The 19,610-nt window shown below is 42.8% G+C and overlaps 13 non-coding genes across 13 annotated transcripts; all 13 read left to right on the top strand.

Moving 5' to 3' along the window:
- The first annotated feature begins 40 nt into the window (after positions 1–40).
- Positions 41–113, top strand: trnar-ucg (transfer RNA arginine (anticodon UCG)). Its single transcript has one exon. It is a non-coding gene; the product is annotated as a tRNA-Arg (tRNA).
- Positions 114–1,636: 1,523 nt separating this feature from the next.
- trnar-ucg (transfer RNA arginine (anticodon UCG)) lies at positions 1,637–1,709 on the top strand. Its single transcript has one exon. It is a non-coding gene; the product is annotated as a tRNA-Arg (tRNA).
- A 1,516-nt stretch (positions 1,710–3,225) lies between these two features.
- trnar-acg (transfer RNA arginine (anticodon ACG)) lies at positions 3,226–3,298 on the top strand. The gene has a single exon. It is a non-coding gene; the product is annotated as a tRNA-Arg (tRNA).
- Positions 3,299–4,814: 1,516 nt separating this feature from the next.
- trnar-acg (transfer RNA arginine (anticodon ACG)) lies at positions 4,815–4,887 on the top strand. The gene has a single exon. It is a non-coding gene; the product is annotated as a tRNA-Arg (tRNA).
- A 1,516-nt stretch (positions 4,888–6,403) lies between these two features.
- On the top strand, positions 6,404–6,476 carry trnar-acg (transfer RNA arginine (anticodon ACG)). Its single transcript has one exon. It is a non-coding gene; the product is annotated as a tRNA-Arg (tRNA).
- Positions 6,477–7,992: 1,516 nt separating this feature from the next.
- On the top strand, positions 7,993–8,065 carry trnar-acg (transfer RNA arginine (anticodon ACG)). The gene has a single exon. It is a non-coding gene; the product is annotated as a tRNA-Arg (tRNA).
- A 1,516-nt stretch (positions 8,066–9,581) lies between these two features.
- trnar-acg (transfer RNA arginine (anticodon ACG)) lies at positions 9,582–9,654 on the top strand. The gene has a single exon. It is a non-coding gene; the product is annotated as a tRNA-Arg (tRNA).
- A 1,516-nt stretch (positions 9,655–11,170) lies between these two features.
- Positions 11,171–11,243, top strand: trnar-acg (transfer RNA arginine (anticodon ACG)). Its single transcript has one exon. It is a non-coding gene; the product is annotated as a tRNA-Arg (tRNA).
- Positions 11,244–12,759: 1,516 nt separating this feature from the next.
- Positions 12,760–12,834, top strand: trnar-acg (transfer RNA arginine (anticodon ACG)). Its single transcript has one exon. It is a non-coding gene; the product is annotated as a tRNA-Arg (tRNA).
- Positions 12,835–14,350: 1,516 nt separating this feature from the next.
- On the top strand, positions 14,351–14,423 carry trnar-acg (transfer RNA arginine (anticodon ACG)). The gene has a single exon. It is a non-coding gene; the product is annotated as a tRNA-Arg (tRNA).
- Positions 14,424–15,939: 1,516 nt separating this feature from the next.
- trnar-acg (transfer RNA arginine (anticodon ACG)) lies at positions 15,940–16,012 on the top strand. Its single transcript has one exon. It is a non-coding gene; the product is annotated as a tRNA-Arg (tRNA).
- A 1,516-nt stretch (positions 16,013–17,528) lies between these two features.
- trnar-acg (transfer RNA arginine (anticodon ACG)) lies at positions 17,529–17,601 on the top strand. The gene has a single exon. It is a non-coding gene; the product is annotated as a tRNA-Arg (tRNA).
- A 1,516-nt stretch (positions 17,602–19,117) lies between these two features.
- trnar-acg (transfer RNA arginine (anticodon ACG)) lies at positions 19,118–19,190 on the top strand. Its single transcript has one exon. It is a non-coding gene; the product is annotated as a tRNA-Arg (tRNA).
- Positions 19,191–19,610: the final 420 nt, after the last annotated feature.

Below are 19,610 nucleotides of genomic sequence, written 5' to 3'. Positions count from 1 at the left end.
AAGCTGTTTCCATCGGATTGCTTGAGTGCGTCCAAACGTGGGGCCAGTGGCGCAATGGATAACGCGTCTGACTTCGAATCAGAAGACTGTAGGTTCGACTCCTACCTGGCTCGACAGCATCTACACCCAACTCTCGCTGTTTTCTTCTCATATCTGGCGACCAGCAGCACTACATCATAGTGTGCCGGACCAGGCATGGGAGGACCATCAAAGTCACCGCTACCACACTCCAATCTCATTCCATGATGATTATCAAACCATTGCACCAGTGTGACTGAGGTGCAACATACATTCAATGTGTTCATGGCTCCATCTGCTCATTCAATTCAACCTGTACCCGACTGCTGCCTCTCACCTGAACCGTAGTCAACAGAAATGCGCACTTGTATCACACCTTGTCGACACTGTTAATGTGTTTTTGACACCCAATATCCTGACATGTTGCTTAATCCGTTTAATCTCAATTCTTTCATAATAAGACTCTGTTACAATAAGACACTTCCACAAAACTACATTCATTTGAACAGATAATCACTTTTGAATACAGTGTGGAGTAGTGGTTTGGGCTCTGTACCCTGTAGCACAGCACGGTGTGTGCAATCTCTGGTACACTTACTACTCTTGAGCAAGGGACTTTAGCTAGATTGCACCAGTTAATGCCCACCCATGCCAATGGGTTAAGTGTAAGGAAAACAAAATGTGGTAATATCTCGTTAACATCTGTAAGTCACCCTGGCTTTGGTGTCTGCTAAGAAATCGAGTTAACGATATGTTGATATGAATCTCCATTGATTTATTTCTATGCTCAACATGTATAATTAATGTATATATTATTATCTTCTCTCTGCATTTATTTTTAATTCTGCCTTGGATTATCCTCCATACATGATAGCCTGTCGCACAAATGAATGTACAATGCATTCTGGCCCTTCTCATCACTACAACAGGCAAAGCCAAAATATGAAAGAGAACGTGAGTTGAAAAGGTGAGGTGGTGTTTTTCTCTTTATATCTCTATTTACAGAGTAGACGAAATGCAGAGGAGGAAATATAAATAGGAAAGAAGAAAAAATGTCAACGAAGAACTGTAAATGCACAGAGGGAAATGTGAACATAAAATTGGTATTACATACGGACATACGCTTTTTCTTAGATCTATGTAAAAATGTAATATTTTATAGCATAGAGCGAAGTAATATGAACTGATACAGAATATTTGAAGAAGTCTAAATACATCTGTTTGTTCAAAACAGAATACACTGTATTGTTCTTGTTGTGAATACATTGGGGTGGATATATTTACGAATGGTATGGTGGTTGTGATCAAGAAGTGAAAAACGACGACCCCTCGTATGCTTGTGAGGATCTCAGCAGGGCTGTCCTGCGGGCTGAAGACGGGTCTGGTAGCAGATGAAGGAGCTCTGGAGAATGCGGGCATCGGTCCCGCCACCTCTCGCATGCTAAGCGAGCGCTCTACCATCTGAGCTAATTCCCCGCTGCTTCCTGTGGCAGCACCGCCCTGTGCAGCGCCGGCTGCAGGTTCGCTCTGAACTTTGCATCCCTTTGGGTGCACTGATACCCTGTTCCAGGACAGAAGAAGCTGTTTCCATCGGATTGCTTGAGTGCGTCCAAACGTGGGGCCAGTGGCGCAATGGATAACGCGTCTGACTTCGAATCAGAAGACTGTAGGTTCGACTCCTACCTGGCTCGACAGCATCGACACCCAACTCTCGCTGTTTTCTTCTCATATCTGGCGACCAGCAGCACTACATCATAGTGTGCCGGACCAGGCATGGGAGGACCATCAAAGTCACCGCTACCACACTCCAATCTCATTCCATGATGATTATCAAACCATTGCACCAGTGTGACTGAGGTGCAACATACATTCAATGTGTTCATGGCTCCATCTGCTCATTCAATTCAACCTGTACCCGACTGCTGCCTCTCACCTGAACCGTAGTCAACAGAAATGCGCACTTGTATCACACCTTGTCGACACTGTTAATGTGTCATTGACACCCAATAACCTGACATGTTGCTTAATCCGTTTAATCTCAATTCTTTCATAATAAGACTCTGTTACAATAAGACACTTCCACAACACTACATTCATTTGAATAGACAATCACTTTTGAATACAGTGTGGAGTAGTGGTTTGGGCTCTGTACCCTGTCGCACAGCACGGTGTGTGCAATCTCTGGTACACTTACTACTCTTGAGCAAGGGACTTTAGCTAGATTGCACCAGTTAATGCCCACCCATGCCAATGGGTTAAGTGTAAGGAAAACAAAATGTGGTAATATCTCGTTAACATCTGTAAGTCACCCTGGCTTTGGTGTCTGCTAAGAAATCGAATTAAAAAATACGTTGATATGAATCTCCATTGATTTATTTCTATGTTCAACATGTATAATTCATGTATTTATTATTATCTTCTCTCTGCATTTATTTTTAATTCTGCCTTGGATTATCCTACATACATGTCGCACAAGTGAATGTACAATGCATTCTGGCCCTTCTCATCACTACAACAAGCAAAGGCAAAATATGAAAGAGAACGTGAGTTGAAAAGGTGAGGTGGTGTTTTTCTCTTTATATCTCTATTTACAGAGTAGACGAAATGCAGAGGAGGAAATATAAATAGAAAAGAAGAAAAAATGTCAACGAAGAACTGTAAATGCACAGAGGGAAATGTGAACATAAAATTGGTATTACATACGGACATACGTTTTTTCTTAGATCTATGTAAAAATGTAATATTTTATAGCATAGAGCGAAGTAATATGAACTGATACAGAATATTTGATGAAGTCTAAATACATCTGTTTGTTCAAAACAGAATACACTGTATTGTTCTTGTTGTGAATACATTGGGGTGGATATATTTACGAATGGTATGGTGGTTGTGATCAAGAAGTGAAAAATGACGACCCCTCGTATGCTTGTGAGGATCTCAGCAGGGCTGTCCTGCGGGCTGAAGACGGGTCTGGTAGCAGATGAAGGAGCTCTGGAGAATGCGGGCATCGGTCCCGCCACCTCTCGCATGCTAAGCGAGCGCTCTACCATCTGAGCTAATTCCCCGCTGCTTCCTGTGGCAGCACCGCCCTGTGCAGCGCCGGCTGCAGGTTCGCTCTGAACTTTGCATCCCTTTGGGTGCACTGATACCCTGTTCCAGGACAGAAGAAGCAGTTTCCATCGGATTGCTTGAGTGCGTCCAAACGTGGGGCCAGTGGCGCAATGGATAACGCGTCTGACTACGAATCAGAAGACTGTAGGTTCGACTCCTACCTGGCTCGACAGCATCTACACCCAACTCTCACTGTTTTCTTCTCATATCTGGCGACCAGCAGCACTACATCATAGTGTGCCGGACCAGGCATGGGAGGACCATCAAAGTCACCGCTACCACACTCCAATCTCATTCCATGATGATTATCAAACCATTGCACCAGTGTGACTGAGGTGCAACATACATTCAATGTGTTCATGGCTCCATCTGCTCATTCAATTCAACCTGTACCCGACTGCTGCCTCTCACCTGAACCGTAGTCAACAGAAATGCGCACTTGTATCACACCTTGTCGACACTGTTAATGTGTCATTGACACCCAATATCCTGACATGTTGCTTAATCCGTTTAATCTCAATTCTTTCATAATAAGACTCTGTTACAATAAGACACTTCCACAACACTACATTCATTTGAATAGACAATCACTTTTGAATACAGTGTGGAGTAGTGGTTTGGGCTCTGTACCCTGTAGCACAGCACGGTGTGTGCAATCTCTGGTACACTTACTACTCTTGAGCAAGGGACTTTAGCTAGATTGCACCAGTTAATGCCCACCCATGCCAATGGGTTAAGTGTAAGGAAAACAAAATGTGGTAATATCTCGTTAACATCTGTAAGTCACCCTGGCTATGGTGTCTGCTAAGAAATCGAATTAAAAAATACGTTGATATGAATCTCCATTGATTTATTTCTGTGTTCAACATGTATAATTCATGTATTTATTATTATCTTCTCTCTGCATTTATTTTTAATTCTGCCTTGGATTATCCTCCATACATGTCGCACAAATGAATGTACAATGCATTCTGGCCCTTCTCATCACTACAACAAGCAAAGGCAAAATATGAAAGAGAACGTGAGTTGAAAAGGTGAGGTGGTGTTTTTCTCTTTATATCTCTATTTACAGAGTAGACGAAATGCAGAGGAGGAAATATAAATAGAAAAGAAGAAAAAATGTCAACGAAGAAATGTAAAGGCACAGAGGGAAATGTGAACATAAAATTGGTATTACATACGGACATACGTTTTTTCTTAGATCTATGTAAAAATGTAATATTTTATAGCATAGAGCGAAGTAATATGAACTGATACAGAATATTAGATGAAGTCTAAATACATCTGTTTGTTCAAAACAGAATACACTGTATTGTTCTTGTTGTGAATACATTGGGGTGGATATATTTACGAATGGTATGGTGGTTGTGATCAAGAAGTGAAAAATGACGACCCCTCGTATGCTTGTGAGGATCTCAGCAGGGCTGTCCTGCGGGCTGAAGACGGGTCTGGTAGCAGATGAAGGAGCTCTGGAGAATGCGGGCATCGGTCCCGCCACCTCTCGCATGCTAAGCGAGCGCTCTACCATCTGAGCTAATTCCCCGCTGCTTCCTGTGGCAGCACCGCCCTGTGCAGCGCCGGCTGCAGGTTCGCTCTGAACTTTGCATCCCTTTGGGTTCACTGATACCCTGTTCCAGGACAGAAGAAGCTGTTTCCATCGGATTGCTTGAGTGCGTCCAAACGTGGGGCCAGTGGCGCAATGGATAACGCGTCTGACTACGAATCAGAAGACTGTAGGTTCGACTCCTACCTGGCTCGACAGCATCTACAACCAACTCTCACTGTTTTCTTCTCATATCTGGCGACCAGCAGCACTACATCATAGTGTGCCGGACCAGGCATGGGAGGACCATCAAAGTCACCGCTACCACACTCCAATCTCATTCCATGATGATTATCAAACCATTGCACCAGTGTGACTGAGGTGCAACATACATTCAATGTGTTCATGGCTCCATCTGCTCATTCAATTTAACCTGTACCCGACTGCTGCCTCTCACCTGAAACGTAGTCAACAGAAATGCGCACTTGTATCACACCTTGTCGACACTGTTAATGTGTCATTGACACCCAATATCCTGACATGTTGCTTAATCCGTTTAATCTCAATTCTTTCATAATAAGACTCTGTTACAATAAGACACTTCCACAACACTACATTCATTTGAACAGATAATCACTTTTGAATACAGTGTGGAGTAGTGGTTTGGGCTCTGTACCCTGTAGCACAGCACGGTGTGTGCAATCTCTGGTACACTTACTACTCTTGAGCAAGGGACTTTAGCTAGATTGCACCAGTTAATGCCCACCCATGCCAATGGGTTAAGTGTAAGGAAAACAAAATGTGGTAATATCTCGTTAACATCTGTAAGTCACCCTGGCTATGGTGTCTGCTAAGAAATCGAATTAAAAAATATGTTGATATGAATCTCCATTGATTTATTTCTGTGTTCAACATGTATAATTCATGTATTTATTATTATCTTCTCTCTGCATTTATTTTTAATTCTGCCTTGGATTATCCTCCATACATGTCGCACAAATGAATGTACAATGCATTCTGGCCCTTCTCATCACTACAACAAGCAAAGGCAAAATATGAAAGAGAACGTGAGTTGAAAAGGTGAGGTGGTGTTTTTCTCTTTATATCTCTATTTACAGAGTAGACGAAATGCAGAGGAGGAAATATAAATAGAAAAGAAGAAAAAATGTCAACGAAGAACTGTAAATGCACAGAGGGAAATGTGAACATAAAATTGGTATTACATACGGACATACGTTTTTTCTTAGATCTATGTAAAAATGTAATATTTTATAGCATAGAGCGAAGTAATATGAACTGATACAGAATATTAGATGAAGTCTAAATACATCTGTTTGTTCAAAACAGAATACACTGTATTGTTCTTGTTGTGAATACATTGGGGTGGATATATTTACGAATGGTATGGTGGTTGTGATCAAGAAGTGAAAAATGATGACCCCTCGTATGCTTGTGAGGATCTCAGCAGGGCTGTCCTGCGGGCTGACGACGGGTCTGGTAGCAGATGAAGGAGCTCTGGAGAATGCGGGCATCGGTCCCGCCACCTCTCGCATGCTAAGCGAGCGCTCTACCATCTGAGCTAATTCCCCGCTGCTTCCTGTGGCAGCACCGCCCTGTGCAGCGCCGGCTGCAGGTTCGCTCTGAACTTTGCATCCCTTTGGGTTCACTGATACCCTGTTCCAGGACAGAAGAAGCTGTTTCCATCGGATTGCTTGAGTGCGTCCAAACGTGGGGCCAGTGGCGCAATGGATAACGCGTCTGACTACGAATCAGAAGACTGTAGGTTCGACTCCTACCTGGCTCGACAGCATCTACAACCAACTCTCACTGTTTTCTTCTCATATCTGGCGACCAGCAGCACTACATCATAGTGTGCCGGACCAGGCATGGGAGGACCATCAAAGTCACCGCTACCACACTCCAATCTCATTCCATGATGATTATCAAACCATTGCACCAGTGTGACTGAGGTGCAACATACATTCAATGTCTTCATGGCTCCATCTGCTCATTCAATTCAACCTGTACCCGACTGCTGCCTCTCACCTGAAACGTAGTCAACAGAAATGCGCACTTGTATCACACCTTGTCGACACTGTTAATGTGTCATTGACACCCAATATCCTGACATGTTGCTTAATCCGTTTAATCTCAATTCTTTCATAATAAGACTCTGTTACAATAAGACACTTCCACAACACTACATTCATTTGAATAGACAATCACTTTTGAATACAGTGTGGAGTAGTGGTTTGGGCTCTGTACCCTGTAGCACAGCACGGTGTGTGCAGTCTCTGGTACACTTACTACTCTTGAGCAAGGGACTTTAGCTGGATTGCACCAGTTAATGCCCACCCATGCCAATGGGTTAAGTGTAAGGAAAACAAAATGTGGTAATATCTCGTTAACATCTGTAAGTCACCCTGGCTATGGTGTCTGCTAAGAAATCGAATTAAAAAATACGTTGATATGAATCTCCATTGATTTATTTCTGTGTTCAACATGTATAATTCATGTATTTATTATTATCTTCTCTCTGCATTTATTTTTAATTCTGCCTTGGATTATCCTCCATACATGTCGCACAAATGAATGTACAATGCATTCTGGCCCTTCTCATCACTACAACAAGCAAAGGCAAAATATGAAAGAGAACGTGAGTTGAAAAGGTGAGGTGGTGTTTTTCTCTTTATATCTCTATTTACAGAGTAGACGAAATGCAGAGGAGGAAATATAAATAGAAAAGAAGAAAAAATGTCAACGAAGAACTGTAAAGGCACAGAGGGAAATGTGAACATAAAATTGGTATTACATACGGACATACGTTTTTTCTTAGATCTATGTAAAAATGTAATATTTTATAGCATAGAGCGAAGTAATATGAACTGATACAGAATATTAGATGAAGTCTAAATACATCTGTTTGTTCAAAACAGAATACACTGTATTGTTCTTGTTGTGAATACATTGGGGTGGATATATTTACGAATGGTATGGTGGTTGTGATCAAGAAGTGAAAAATGACGACCCCTCGTATGCTTGTGAGGATCTCAGCAGGGCTGTCCTGCGGGCTGAAGACGGGTCTGGTAGCAGATGAAGGAGCTCTGGAGAATGCGGGCATCGGTCCCGCCACCTCTCGCATGCTAAGCGAGCGCTCTACCATCTGAGCTAATTCCCCGCTGCTTCCTGTGGCAGCACCGCCCTGTGCAGCGCCGGCTGCAGGTTCGCTCTGAACTTTGCATCCCTTTGGGTTCACTGATACCCTGTTCCAGGACAGAAGAAGCTGTTTCCATCGGATTGCTTGAGTGCGTCCAAACGTGGGGCCAGTGGCGCAATGGATAACGCGTCTGACTACGAATCAGAAGACTGTAGGTTCGACTCCTACCTGGCTCGACAGCATCTACAACCAACTCTCACTGTTTTCTTCTCATATCTGGCGACCAGCAGCACTACATCATAGTGTGCCGGACCAGGCATGGGAGGACCATCAAAGTCACCGCTACCACACTCCAATCTCATTCCATGATGATTATCAAACCATTGCACCAGTGTGACTGAGGTGCAACATACATTCAATGTGTTCATGGCTCCATCTGCTCATTCAATTCAACCTGTACCCGACTGCTGCCTCTCACCTGAACCGTAGTCAACAGAAATGCGCACTTGTATCACACCTTGTCGACACTGTTAATGTGTCATTGACACCCAATAACCTGACATGTTGCTTAATCCGTTTAATCTCAATTCTTTCATAATAAGACTCTGTTACAATAAGACACTTCCACAACACTACATTCATTTGAACAGATAATCACTTTTGAATACAGTGTGGAGTAGTGGTTTGGGCTCTGTACCCTGTAGCACAGCACGGTGTGTGCAATCTCTGGTACACTTACTACTCTTGAGCAAGGGACTTTAGCTAGATTGCACCAGTTCATGCCCACCCATGCCAATGGGTTAAGTGTAAGGAAAACAAAATGTGGTAATATCTCGTTAACATCTGTAAGTCACCCTGGCTATGGTGTCTGCTAAGAACTCGAATTAAAAAATACGTTGATATGAATCTCCATTGATTTATTTCTGTGTTCAACATGTATAATTCATGTATTTATTATTATCTTCTCTCTGCATTTATTTTTAATTCTGCCTTGGATTATCCTCCATACATGTCGCACAAATGAATGTACAATGCATTCTGGCCCTTCTCATCACTACAACAAGCAAAGGCAAAATATGAAAGAGAACGTGAGTTGAAAAGGTGAGGTGGTGTTTTTCTCTTTATATCTATATTTACAGAGTAGACGAAATGCAGAGGAGGAAATATAAATAGAAAAGAAGAAAAAATGTCAACGAAGAACTGTAAAGGCACAGAGGGAAATGTGAACATAAAATTGGTATTACATACGGACATACGTTTTTTCTTAGATCTATGTAAAAATGTAATATTTTATAGCATAGAGCGTAGTAATATGAACTGATACAGAATATTAGATGAAGTCTAAATACATCTGTTTGTTCAAAACAGAATACACTGTATTGTTCTTGTTGTGAATACATTGGGGTGGATATATTTACGAATGGTATGGTGGTTGTGATCAAGAAGTGAGAAATGACGACCCCTCGTATGCTTGTGAGGATCTCAGCAGGGCTGTCCTGCGGGCTGAAGACGGGTCTGGTAGCAGATGAAGGAGCTCTGGAGAATGCGGGCATCGGTCCCGCCACCTCTCGCATGCTAAGCGAGCGCTCTACCATCTGAGCTAATTCCCCGCTGCTTCCTGTGGCAGCACCGCCCTGTGCAGCGCCGGCTGCAGGTTCGCTCTGAACTTTGCATCCCTTTGGGTTCACTGATACCCTGTTCCAGGACAGAAGAAGCTGTTTCCATCGGATTGCTTGAGTGCGTCCAAACGTGGGGCCAGTGGCGCAATGGATAACGCGTCTGACTACGAATCAGAAGACTGTAGGTTCGACTCCTACCTGGCTCGACAGCATCTACAACCAACTCTCACTGTTTTCTTCTCATATCTGGCGACCAGCAGCACTACATCATAGTGTGCCTGACCAGGCATGGGAGGACCATCAAAGTCACCGCTACCACACTCCAATCTCATTCCATGATGATTATCAAACCATTGCACCAGTGTGACTGAGGTGCAACATACATTCAATGTGTTCATGGCTCCATCTGCTCATTCAATTCAACCTGTACCCGACTGCTGCCTCTCACCTGAACCGTAGTCAACAGAAATGCGCACTTGTATCACACCTTGTCGACACTGTTAATGTGTCATTGACACCCAATAACCTGACATGTTGCTTAATCCGTTTAATCTCAATTCTTTCATAATAAGACTCTGTTACAATAAGACACTTCCACAACACTACATTCATTTGAACAGATAATCACTTTTGAATACAGTGTGGAGTAGTGGTTTGGGCTCTGTACCCTGTAGCACAGCACGGTGTGTGCAATCTCTGGTACACTTACTACTCTTGAGCAAGGGACTTTAGCTAGATTGCACCAGTTCATGCCCACCCATGCCAATGGGTTAAGTGTAAGGAAAACAAAATGTGGTAATATCTCGTTAACATCTGTAAGTCACCCTGGCTATGGTGTCTGCTAAGAAATCGAATTAAAAAATACGTTGATATGAATCTCCATTGATTTATTTCTGTGTTCAACATGTATAATTCATGTATTTATTATTATCTTCTCTCTGCATTTATTTTTAATTCTGCCTTGGATTATCCTCCATACATGTCGCACAAATGAATGTACAATGCATTCTGGCCCTTCTCATCACTACAACAAGCAAAGGCAAAATATGAAAGAGAACGTGAGTTGAAAAGGTGAGGTGGTGTTTTTCTCTATATATCTCTATTTACAGAGTAGACGAAATGCAGAGGAGGAAATATAAATAGAAAAGAAGAAAAAATGTCAACGAAGAACTGTAAAGGCACAGAGGGAAATGTGAACATAAAATTGGTATTACATACGGACATACGTTTTTTCTTAGATCTATGTAAAAATGTAATATTTTATAGCATAGAGCGAAGTAATATGAACTGATACAGAATATTAGATGAAGTCTAAATACATCTGTTTGTTCAAAACAGAATACACTGTATTGTACTTGTTGTGAATACATTGGGGTGGATATATTTACGAATGGTATGGTGGTTGTGATCAAGAAGTGAAAAATGACGACCCCTCGTATGCTTGTGAGGATCTCAGCAGGGCTGTCCTGCGGGCTGAAGACGGGTCTGGTAGCAGATGAAGGAGCTCTGGAGAATGCGGGCATCGGTCCCGCCACCTCTCGCATGCTAAGCGAGCGCTCTACCATCTGAGCTAATTCCCCGCTGCTTCCTGTGGCAGCACCGCCCTGTGCAGCGCCGGCTGCAGGTTCGCTCTGAACTTTGCATCCCTTTGGGTTCACTGATACCCTGTTCCAGGACAGAAGAAGCTGTTTCCATCGGATTGCTTGAGTGCGTCCAAACGTGGGGCCAGTGGCGCAATGGATAACGCGTCTGACTACGAATCAGAAGACAGTAGGTTCGACTCCTACCTGGCTCGACAGCATCTACAACCAACTCTCACTGTTTTCTTCTCATATCTGGCGACCAGCAGCACTACATCATAGTGTGCCGGACCAGGCATGGGAGGACCATCAAAGTCACCGCTACCACACTCCAATCTCATTCCATGATGATTATCAAACCATTGCACCAGTGTGACTGAGGTGCAACATACATTCAATGTGTTCATGGCTCCATCTGCTCATTCAATTCAACCTGTACCCGACTGCTGCCTCTCACCTGAACCGTAGTCAACAGAAATGCGCACTTGTATCACACCTTGTCGACACTGTTAATGTGTCATTGACACCCAATAACCTGACATGTTGCTTAATCCGTTTAATCTCAATTCTTTCATAATAAGACTCTGTTACAATAAGACACTTCCACAACACTACATTCATTTGAACAGATAATCACTTTTGAATACAGTGTGGAGTAGTGGTTTGGGCTCTGTACCCTGTAGCACAGCACGGTGTGTGCAATCTCTGGTACACTTACTACTCTTGAGCAAGGGACTTTAGCTAGATTGCACCAGTTAATGCCCACCCATGCCAATGGGTTAAGTGTAAGGAAAACAAAATGTGGTAATATCTCGTTAACATCTGTAAGTCACCCTGGCTATGGTGTCTGCTAAGAAATCGAATTAAAAAATACGTTGATATGAATCTCCATTGATTTATTTCTGTGTTCAACATGTATAATTCATGTATTTATTATTATCTTCTCTCTGCATTTATTTTTTATTCTGCCTTGGATTATCCTCCATACATGTCGCACAAATGAATGTACAATGCATTCTGGCCCTTCTCATCACTACAACAAGCAAAGCCAAAATATTAAAGAGAACGTGAGTTGAAAAGGTGAGGTGGTGTTTTTCTCTTTATATCTCTATTTACAGAGTAGACGAAATGCAGAGGAGGAAATATAAATAGAAAAGAAGAAAAAATGTCAACGAAGAACTGTAAATGCACAGAGGGAAATGTGAACATAAAATTGGTATTACATACGGACATACGATTTTTCTTAGATCTATGTAAAAATGTAATATTTTATAGCATAGAGCGAAGTAATATGAACTGAAACAGACTATTTGAAGAAGTCTAAATACATCTGCTTGTTCAAAACAGAATACACTGTTTGGTTCTTGTTGTGAATACATTGGGGTGGATATATTTACGAATGGTATGGTGGTTGTGATCAAGAAGTGAAAAATGATGACCCCTCGTATGCTTGTGAGGATCTCAGCAGGGCTGTCCTGCGGGCTGACGACGGGTCTGGTAGCAGATGAAGGAGCTCTGGAGAATGCGGGCATCGGTTCCGCCACCTCTCGCATGCTAAGCGAGCGCTCTACCATCTGAGCTAATTCCCCGCTGCTTCCTGTGGCAGCACCGCCCTGTGCAGCGCCGGCTGCAGGTTCGCTCTGAACTTTGCATCCCTTTGGGTTCACTGATACCCTGTTCCAGGACAGAAGAAGCTGTTTCCATCGGATTGCTTGAGTGCGTCCAAACGTGGGGCCAGTGGCGCAATGGATAACGCGTCTGACTACGAATCAGAAGACTGTAGAGGTTCGACTCCTACCTGGCTCGACAGCATCTACAACCAACTCTCACTGTTTTCTTCTCATATCTGGCGACCAGCAGCACTACATCATAGTGTGCCTGACCAGGCATGGGAGGACCATCAAAGTCACCGCTACCACACTCCAATCTCATTCCATGATGATTATGAAACCAATGCACCAGTGTGACTGAGGTGCAACATACATTCAATGTCTTCATGGCTCCATCTGCTCATTCAATTCAACCTGTACCCGACTGCTGCCTCTCACCTGAAACGTAGTCAACAGAAATGCGCACTTGTATCACACCTTGTCGACACTGTTAATGTGTCATTGACACCCAATAACCTGACATGTTGCTTAATCCGTTTAATCTCAATTCTTTCATAATAAGACTCTGTTACAATAAGACACTTCCACAACACTACATTCATTTGAACAGATAATCACTTTTGAATACAGTGTGGAGTAGTGGTTTGGGCTCTGTACCCTGTAGCACAGCACGGTGTGTGCAATCTCTGGTACACTTACTACTCTTGAGCAAGGGACTTTAGCTAGATTGCACCAGTTAATGCCCACCCATGCCAATGGGTTAAGTGTAAGGAAAACAAAATGTGGTAATATCTCGTTAACATCTGTAAGTCACCCTGGCTATGGTGTCTGCTAAGAAATCGAATTAAAAAATACGTTGATATGAATCTCCATTGATTTATTTCTGTGTTCAACATGTATAATTCATGTATTTATTATTATCTTCTCTCTGCATTTATTTTTAATTCTGCCTTGGATTATCCTCCATACATGTCGCACAAATGAATGTACAATGCATTCTGGCCCTTCTCATCACTACAACAAGCAAAGGCAAAATATGAAAGAGAACGTGAGTTGAAAAGGTGAGGTGGTGTTTTTCTCTTTATATCTCTATTTACAGAGTAGACGAAATGCAGAGGAGGAAATATAAATAGAAAAGAAGAAAAAATGTCAACGAAGAACTGTAAATGCACAGAGGGAAATGTGAACATAAAATTGGTATTACATACGGACATACGTTTTTTCTTAGATCTATGTAAAAATGTAATATTTTATAGCATAGAGCGAAGTAATATGAACTGATACAGAATATTAGATGAAGTCTAAATACATCTGTTTGTTCAAAACAGAATACACTGTATTGTTCTTGTTGTGAATACATTGGGGTGGATATATTTACGAATGGTATGGTGGTTGTGATCAAGAAGTGAAAAATGATGACCCCTCGTATGCTTGTGAGGATCTCAGCAGGGCTGTCCTGCGGGCTGACGACGGGTCTGGTAGCAGATGAAGGAGCTCTGGAGAATGCGGGCATCGGTCCCGCCACCTCTCGCATGCTAAGCGAGCGCTCTACCATCTGAGCTAATTCCCCGCTGCTTCCTGTGGCAGCACCGCCCTGTGCAGCGCCGGCTGCAGGTTCGCTCTGAACTTTGCATCCCTTTGGGTTCACTGATACCCTGTTCCAGGACAGAAGAAGCTGTTTCCATCGGATTGCTTGAGTGCGTCCAACCGTGGGGCCAGTGGCGCAATGGATAACGCGTCTGACTACGAATCAGAAGACTGTAGGTTCGACTCCTACCTGGCTCGACAGCATCTACAACCAACTCTCACTGTTTTCTTCTCATATCTGGCGACCAGCAGCACTACATCATAGTGTGCCTGACCAGGCATGGGAGGACCATCAAAGTCACCGCTACCACACTCCAATCTCATTCCATGATGATTATCAAACCATTGCACCAGTGTGACTGAGGTGCAACATACATTCAATGTGTTCATGGCTCCATCTGCTCATTCAATTCAACCTGTACCCGACTGCTGCCTCTCACCTGAAACGTAGTCAACAGAAATGCGCACTTGTATCACACCTTGTCGACACTGTTAATGTGTCATTGACACCCAATATCCTGACATGTTGCTTAATCCGTTTAATCTCAATTCTTTCATAATAAGACTCTGTTACAATAAGACACTTCCACAACACTACATTCATTTGAATAGACAATCACTTTTGAATACAGTGTGGAGTAGTGGTTTGGGCTCTGTACCCTGTAGCACAGCACGGTGTGTGCAATCTCTGGTACACTTACTACTCTTGAGCAAGGGACTTTAGCTAGATTGCACCAGTTAATGCCCACCCATGCCAATGGGTTAAGTGTAAGGAAAACAAAATGTGGTAATATCTCGTTAACATCTGTAAGTCACCCTGGCTATGGTGTCTGCTAAGAAATCGAATTAAAAAATACGTTGATATGAATCTCCATTGATTTATTTCTGTGTTCAACATGTATAATTCATGTATTTATTATTATCTTCTCTCTGCATTTATTTTTAATTCTGCCTTGGATTATCCTCCATACATGTCGCACAAATGAATGTACAATGCATTCTGGCCCTTCTCATCACTACAACAAGCAAAGGCAAAATATGAAAGAGAACGTGAGTTGAAAAGGTGAGGTGGTGTTTTTCTCTTTATATCTCTATTTACAGAGTAGACGAAATGCAGAGGAGGAAATATAAATAGAAAAGAAGAAAAAATGTCAACGAAGAACTGTAAAGGCACAGAGGGAAATGTGAACATAAAATTGGTATTACATACGGACATACGTTTTTTCTTAGATCTATGTAAAAATGTAATATTTTATAGCATAGAGCGAAGTAATATGAACTGATACAGAATATTAGATGAAGTCTAAATACATCTGTTTGTTCAAAACAGAATACACTGTATTGTTCTTGTTGTGAATACATTGGGGTGGATATATTTACGAATGGTATGGTGGTTGTGATCAAGAAGTGAAAAATGACGACCCCTCGTATGCTTGTGAGGATCTCAGCAGGGCTGTCCTGCGGGCTGAAGACGGGTCTGGTAGCAGATGAAGGAGCTCTGGAGAATGCGGGCATCGGTCCCGCCACCTCTCGCATGCTAAGCGAGCGCTCTACCATCTGAGCTAATTCCCCGCTGCTTCCTGTGGCAGCACCGCCCTGTGCAGCGCCGGCTGCAGGTTCGCTCTGAACTTTGCATCCCTTTGGGTTCACTGATACCCTGTTCCAGGACAGAAGAAGCTGTTTCCATCGGATTGCTTGAGTGCGTCCAAACGTGGGGCCAGTGGCGCAATGGATAACGCGTCTGACTACGAATCAGAAGACTGTAGGTTCGACTCCTACCTGGCTCGACAGCATCTACAACCAACTCTCACTGTTTTCTTCTCATATCTGGCGACCAGCAGCACTACATCATAGTGTGCCTGACCAGGCATGGGAGGACCATCAAAGTCACCGCTACCACACTCCAATCTCATTCCATGATGATTATCAAACCATTGCACCAGTGTGACTGAGGTGCAACATACATTCAATGTCTTCATGGCTCCATCTGCTCATTCAATTCAACCTGTACCCGACTGCTGCCTCTCACCTGAAACGTAGTCAACAGAAATGCGCACTTGTATCACACCTTGTCGACACTGTTAATGTGTCATTGACACCCAATATCCTGACATGTTGCTTAATCCGTTTAATCTCAATTCTTTCATAATAAGACTCTGTTACAATAAGACACTTCCACAACACTACATTCATTTGAATAGACAATCACTTTTGAATACAGTGTGGAGTAGTGGTTTGGGCTCTGTACCCTGTAGCACAGCACGGTGTGTGCAATCTCTGGTACACTTACTACTCTTGAGCAAGGGACTTTAGCTAGATTGCACCAGTTAATGCCCACCCATGCCAATGGGTTAAGTGTAAGGAAAACAAAATGTGGTAATATCTCGTTAACATCTGTAAGTCACCCTGGCTATGGTGTCTGCTAAGAAATCGAATTAAAAAATACGTTGATATGAATCTCCATTGATTTATTTCTGTGTTCAACATGTATAATTCATGTATTTATTATTATCTTCTCTCTGCATTTATTTTTAATTCTGCCTTGGATTATCCTCCATACATGTCGCACAAATGAATGTACAATGCATTCTGGCCCTTCTCATCACTACAACAAGCAAAGGCAAAATATGAAAGAGAACGTGAGTTGAAAAGGTGAGGTGGTGTTTTTCTCTTTATATCTCTATTTACAGAGTAGACGAAATGCAGAGGAGGAAATATAAATAGAAAAGAAGAAAAAATGTCAACGAAGAACTGTAAATGCACAGAGGGAAATGTGAACATAAAATTGGTATTACATACGGACATACGTTTTTTCTTAGATCTATGTAAAAATGTAATATTTTATAGCATAGAGCGAAGTAATATGAACTGATACAGAATATTAGATGAAGTCTAAATACATCTGTTTGTTCAAAACAGAATACACTGTATTGTTCTTGTTGTGAATACATTGGGGTGGATATATTTACGAATGGTATGGTGGTTGTGATCAAGAAGTGAAAAATGACGACCCCTCGTATGCTTGTGAGGATCTCAGCAGGGCTGTCCTGCGGGCTGAAGACGGGTCTGGTAGCAGATGAAGGAGCTCTGGAGAATGCGGGCATCGGTCCCGCCACCTCTCGCATGCTAAGCGAGCGCTCTACCATCTGAGCTAATTCCCCGCTGCTTCCTGTGGCAGCACCGCCCTGTGCAGCGCCGGCTGCAGGTTCGCTCTGAACTTTGCATCCCTTTGGGTTCACTGATACCCTGTTCCAGGACAGAAGAAGCAGTTTCCATCGGATTGCTTGAGTGCGTCCAAACGTGGGGCCAGTGGCGCAATGGATAACGCGTCTGACTACGAATCAGAAGACTGTAGGTTCGACTCCTACCTGGCTCGACAGCATCTACACCCAACTCTCGCTGTTTTCTTCTCATATCTGGCGACCAGCAGCACTACATCATAGTGTGCCGGACCAGGCATGGGAGGACCATCAAAGTCACCGCTACCACACTCCAATCTCATTCCATGATGATTATCAAACCATTGCACCAGTGTGACTGAGGTGCAACATACATTCAATGTGTTCATGGCTCCATCTGCTCATTCAATTCAACCTGTACCCGACTGCTGCCTCTCACCTGAACCGTAGTCAACAGAAATGCGCACTTGTATCACACCTTGTCGACACTGTTAATGTGTCATTGACACCCAATAACCTGACATGTTGCTTAATCCGTTTAATCTCAATTCTTTCATAGTAAGACTCTGTTACAATAAGACACTTCCACAACACTACATTCATTTGAATAGACAATCACTTTTGAATACAGTGTGGAGTAGTGGTTTGGGCTCTGTACCCTGTAGCACAGCACGGTGTGTGCAATCTCTGGTACACTTACTACTCTTGAGCAAGGGACTTTAGCTAGATTGCACCAGTTAATGCCCACCCATGCCAATGGGTTAAGTGTAAGGAAAACAAAATGTGGTAATATCTCGTTAACATCTGTAAGTCACCCTGGCTATGGTGTCTGCTAAGAAATCGAATTAAAAAATACGTTGATATGAATCTCCATTGATTTATTTCTGTGTTCAACATGTATAATTCATGTATTTATTATTATCTTCTCTCTGCATTTATTTTTAATTCTGCCTTGGATTATCCTCCATACATGTCGCACAAATGAATGTACAATGCATTCTGGCCCTTCTCATCACTACAACAAGCAAAGGCAAAATATGAAAGAGAACGTGAGTTGAAAAGGTGAGGTGGTGTTTTTCTCTTTATATCTCTATTTACAGAGTAGACGAAATGCAGAGGAGGAAATATAAATAGAAAAGAAGAAAAAATGTCAACGAAGAACTGTAAATGCACAGAGGGAAATGTGAACATAAAATTGGTATTACATACGGACATACGTTTTTTCTTAGATCTATGTAAAAATGTAATATTTTATAGCATAGAGCGAAGTAATATGAACTGATACAGAATATTAGATGAAGTCTAAATACATCTGTTTGTTCAAAACAGAATACACTGTATTGTTCTTGTTGTGAATACATTGGGGTGGATATATTTACGAATGGTATGGTGGTTGTGATCAAGAAGTGAAAAATGACGACCCCTCGTATGCTTGTGAGGATCTCAGCAGGGCTGTCCTGCGGGCTGAAGACGGGTCTGGTAGCAGATGAAGGAGCTCTGGAGAATGCGGGCATCGGTCCCGCCACCTCTCGCATGCTAAGCGAGCGCTCTACCATCTGAGCTAATTCCCCGCTGCTTCCTGTGGCAGCACCGCCCTGTGCAGCGCCGGCTGCAGGTTCGCTCTGAACTTTGCATCCCTTTGGGTTCACTGATACCCTGTTCCAGGACAGAAGAAGCAGTTTCCATCGGATTGCTTGAGTGCGTCCAAACGTGGGGCCAGTGGCGCAATGGATAACGCGTCTGACTACGAATCAGAAGACTGTAGGTTCGACTCCTACCTGGCTCGACAGCATCTACACCCAACTCTCGCTGTTTTCTTCTCATATCTGGCGACCAGCAGCACTACATCATAGTGTGCCGGACCAGGCATGGGAGGACCATCAAAGTCACCGCTACCACACTCCAATCTCATTCCATGATGATTATCAAACCATTGCACCAGTGTGACTGAGGTGCAACATACATTCAATGTGTTCATGGCTCCATCTGCTCATTCAATTCAACCTGTACCCGACTGCTGCCTCTCACCTGAACCGTAGTCAACAGAAATGCGCACTTGTATCACACCTTGTCGACACTGTTAATGTGTCATTGACACCCAATAACCTGACATGTTGCTTAATCCGTTTAATCTCAATTCTTTCATAGTAAGACTCTGTTACAATAAGACACTTCCACAACACTACATTCATTTGAATAGACAATC

The sequence above is a fragment of the Amia ocellicauda genome, unplaced genomic scaffold (assembly GCF_036373705.1).
Source record: "Amia ocellicauda isolate fAmiCal2 unplaced genomic scaffold, fAmiCal2.hap1 HAP1_SCAFFOLD_208, whole genome shotgun sequence".
Classification (NCBI taxonomy): Eukaryota; Metazoa; Chordata; class Actinopteri; order Amiiformes; family Amiidae; genus Amia; species Amia ocellicauda.
Note: the sequence above shows the minus strand (reverse complement) of the source record. Positions and strands in the feature narration are given on the sequence as shown.